General features: G+C 37.1%; 1 pseudogene; it reads right to left on the reverse strand.

The window, feature by feature from the left end:
- Nucleotides 1-1,662: 1,662 nt before the first annotated feature.
- On the reverse strand, nucleotides 1,663-4,772 carry LOC102583933 (uncharacterized; annotated as a pseudogene).
- Nucleotides 4,773-4,921: the final 149 nt, after the last annotated feature.

Consider the following 4,921-nt stretch of genomic DNA (forward strand, 5'->3'; position numbering starts at 1 on the left):
ATTCAAATGTCAAGAATGCTCATAGCACAACTTTTCAAGAGATTCAATAACAAGGCTCACCCAACATATACATTATGTCGTCACACCAAGCACGAGCAGGTATCAAGAAGGATCGACGCCGTACGTCAAGAAGGGTCAAACCCCAATAATCAAGAGAACCAAGAACCATATTAAAAAATGGCTTCCTAGTTCGTACTTAAAATGGACAACTTCCATTCTTAAGACGAACTAAAAATCCATAGTCAAGATGGAAAATGATCCGAACCAAGAGGCATGCCAAGTGTGACGAAGTCACAGCCACAAGAAGGACAAGGTCCCAACAAGAGTGCCAAGTGATCAAACAATCCATACAAGTGGGCGAGTTACACAAGCATCTTTAATGTATTAAAGAATAACAATACGACAATGCAAAGTGACAAGATGTAACCAAGGTACCAGGACAACTTTCAGATATACCAGTAAGTAAAAAGAGTACAAGTATAAGTTTATACACAAATCTCAGTTCTTTAGCATACAAACAATCCAACAAACCTCCACGAGTCAAACCTTAGACCAAGCAGCGTATCAAAGTCTTCAACTTGTATACAAGGATATACAACCTTAAAAAATGAATTCAATAACTTATTTACTTTCTAGAAGCTCAATAATGATGACGTAAAATAGGGTTATCATCACAAGTAAGCCTAGCCTGTACAAATACGACTATGCTATAAAAGCAGTAAATTATGTCCATCCTAGTGCCTCATGTCGCAACTAAGATTTGAATTAGCAAACGGCCAAACTGGACTGTATTCTCTTCATGAAAGATCTAGGTAACTCTCTTAAGGTTGCAAACAAGCAAGAATCACCGCAAAATGTATTTTGGATCAAAAGATATATTCAAAACACTAACAGTTGTCCATACAGGATTTCAAACTTCAGAATCTAGACAAAACTTGTCCTATGATGCGTCCCATATTTCGAATCCATAACAACCAAATTAGAGTTTAACATAAACATAAGAGTTGTACATATACGAATTATATTTCCAAATCATATTTATTCACAGTAAAAAAGTTCTATAGAACGAGATATGCTTAATCTACTAAACACTACCCAGCTCAAAAATAGGTTTTACCACTTACCAAAGAGAAGAGTGTAACTCAATTTCCATCCAAAAGGACCAAGATTTTCTCTTGTGATCTTGAAGAACAAAAGGTTAGATAATATTCTAAGGGACTTAAACTTCAGCTGAGACGAATTTCCTAAGAGGAGGTGTCAAAATATAGTAACACAAGAGGTGCTTCTCATATACACAGCTGTCCATAAAAGTTGGCTGCCCAAATAATTGTGTGCTGCCCAAATGCCTACATATACACCTATATATATCCTTCACCTCCTTTTAAAACTAAACATATTTCTAATTAAAACATTACGCAAATACCCCCATACTAATACATTAAATTACGATGACAATTAATTTAAGCAAGGTTGCAAAATATAACATTAATTTCAAAGTTCCCAAAAATGAGAATAAAACATATTGTAGTAATTAAGGAGTGGTTTATCGATATGCGACTCTTGTTAGCATTTTCGGGGTGTCACAAATCTCTCCCCCTTAAAGAAATTTTGTCTCGAAATTTACCTTACACTAGTCCCTGAACAAGTGCAGATACTGGGTTCTCATGTCTTCTTCACTTTCCACGAAGCTTCTTTTCCAGCATGGTTCCTCCAAAGTACCTTTACTAAGGGAATTCTCTTGTTTCTAAGTTGCTTTACTTCTCGAGCTTGAATTAGAATAGGTTCTTCATTAAACGTCAAATCAGGATTAACCTCAATAGATTCGACTGGAAGAACATGTGATGGATCAGAACGATATCTTCTAAGCATAGAAACATGGAAGACATTGTGGATCTTATCTAACTTAGGTGGCAAAGCCAATTTATATGCAACTGGTCCAACCTTTTCAAGTATCTCATAAGGTCCAATAAATCGGGGACTAAGCTTTCCTTTCTGGCCAAAATCTCATAATCTTTTTCCATGGAGATACCTTTAAGAATACTTTATCTCCAACTTATATTCAATGTCACGCCTTTTAAGATCAGCGTACGACTTTTGTCTATCCACAGTAAATCTTTAGACGATCTTTGATAATTTTTACCTTGTCCTCTGTTTGTTGCACAATTTCAGGACCAACAAGTTTTCTTTTACCAACTTCACTCCAACAAAGAGGGGTCCGGCATTTTCTTCCGTATAAGGCTTCATAGGGAGGCATTCCAATACTCGATTGGTAACTATTATTGTAAGTCAATTCAATCAAAGCCAAGTGTTTGTCCCAACTACCCTCAAATTCCATAATGCAAGCTCGAAGCATATCTTCCAAAATTTGTATCACTCTTTCCGACTGGCCATCTGTTTGAGGATGTAACGAAGTGCTAAATTTCAACTTAGTACCCAAAACTTCCTGCAAGCTGCCCCAAAATCAAGATGTAAACCTTAGGTCTCGATCAAATACAATAGATACAAGTATCCCATGTAGTCTTACAATCTCATTAATGTACAATTCGGCTAAATGCTCAAGTGAGTAATCCATCCTCATTGCTAAGAACTGAGCACTCTTGGTTAGCCTGTCCACAATCACCCATATTGCATCATGGTTCCTTTGAGTGCGAGGAAGTCCTGAAATAAAGTCCATTGTTATTCTCTCCCATTTCCATTTCGGCATCGACAAGGGCTGTAGTAACCAACTGGGACTTGATGTTCTGCCTTTACTTGTTGACAAACCAAACATTTAGAGATGAACTCCGCAATTTCTCTCTTCATCCCATTCCACCAATAATTTTCTTTGATGGTCTGGTACATCTTTGTACCTTCAGGGTGCATTGCATATGCTGTAGTATATGCTTTATTCAATATTTCTCTCCTCAATTTGTCATCATTAGGGACGCATAACCTGTTTTGATAAAAAAAGCCACCATCCTCCGTAAATTCAAAATCAAGTTTTTTTCCACTTTGAACTTCTCTAGTCAATTTTACAAGTTTTTCATCTAACTTTTGTGCTTCTTTCACTTGTTCAAGTAATATTGGTTTTACCTGCAAATTAGCAATAACTGAACCATTTAAATCAAGTGTAAAACATTCATTCAAGGCTCTTAACTTAAGGAGCAAGGGAAAAGGACTCAAAGAAATGCCTGCGAAGGATTTCCAACTTAAGGCATCTGCAACCACATTGGCTTTACCTGGATGATAATCAATCGTGCAGTCATAATCCTTGATGAGTTCAAGCCATCTACGCTGTCGAAGGTTTAGCTCCTGAGTACCCAAGTACTTTAAGCTCTTGTGATCAGTGAATATATGACATTTCTCTCCATACAAATAATGCCACCATATTTTTAAAGCAAACACTATAACAACAAGTTCAAGATCATGAGTAGGATAATTCAATTCATGCGGTTTTAATTTCTGAGAGGCATAAGAAATTACCTTCCCTTCTTGCATCAAAACGCAATGTGAGACCATTGTGAGAAGCATCACTGTATACTACATACTTTTTCCCCTCAATTGGTAGAGTAAGTATAGGCACTTGAGTCAACAAGGATTTGAGAGTTTCAAAGCTCTCTTGACATTTGTCATCCCAAATAAACTTTACTTCCTTCTGCAAGAGCTTAGTCAAAGGAGAGTCGATAATGGAAAAGCCTTTCACAAATCTTTTGTAGTATCCTGCAAAGCCCAAGAAACTTCTTACCTCAGTCGGACTTTTGGAAGGTCTCCATTCAACAACCGCTTGTATTTTACTAGGATCCACCTTCACACCTTCAGTTGATACAACATGTCCCAGAAAAGCTACTTTATCAAGCCAAAATTCACACTTGGAAAGTTTAGCAAAAAGCTCTTTCTCCCTCAAAATTTGCAAAATAATCTGAAGGTGTTTATCATGGTCTTCACTACTTCTGGAAAATATTAAAATATCATCTATAAAAACAACCACAAACTGATCAAGATAAGGTTTGAATACTCGATTCATTAGATCCATAAATACCGCAGGAGCATTTTTCAATCCGAATGGCATCACCAAAAATTCATAATGACCATACCGAGTTCTGAAAGCAGTTTTAGGAATATCATTCTCTCTAACTCGCAGTTGGTGATATCCAGACCTTAAATTAATTTTTGAGAATACTTTAGGACCCTTAAGTTGGTCAAACAAATCATTGATTCTTGGCAGCGGATATCTATTCTAGATTGTTATTCTGTTCAATTGTCTATAGTCAATACAAATCCTAAGAGTGTCATATTTCTTCTTTACGAATAAAACAGGGGCTCCCCAAGGAGAAACACTAGGTCGAATAAAACCTTTCTCAAGAAGTTCTTGCAGTTGAGATTTCAATTCTCTTAATTCTGCTGGAGCCATTCTATAAGGAGTGATAGAAATAGGGGGTAGATCCAGGGATAAGCTCGATTGGAAATTCCACCTCTCTTTCCGGGGGCAATCCCGGAAGGTTTTCTGGAAATACTTCTGGAAAATCACATACTATAGGTATGTCTTTGATACAAGGACTCTTCAATTGTGTATCAACTATGTAAGCCAGGTATGCCCCACAACCTTGACGCATCAACTTTCTTGCCAAGGCCGCAGAAATAATACTAGATGTCACTGATATTTCACCTTGTACAATGATGTGTGAAAATGTAGGATCTTTAAAAGTCACATGCTTAAACCTACAATCTACCACCGCATGATATTTATAAAGCCAATCCATCCCGATAATAACATCAAAATCCTTGAAGGGCATTTCAATCAATCGCATAAGCTCGTGCAGTAGCCTTTTGCCCACTAGCTTGATTAACTCCACTTGTACCCGCTGCCTGGGTGTTTTTAGGTCTTGCACCTCTATTAGTTTGAGGAGGATTAACAGAAGGCTTATGAACTGAGCCTTCAGTT

This window comes from Solanum tuberosum, unplaced genomic scaffold (genome assembly GCF_000226075.1).
Source record: "Solanum tuberosum cultivar DM 1-3 516 R44 unplaced genomic scaffold, SolTub_3.0 scf00057, whole genome shotgun sequence".
Classification (NCBI taxonomy): Eukaryota; Viridiplantae; Streptophyta; class Magnoliopsida; order Solanales; family Solanaceae; genus Solanum; species Solanum tuberosum.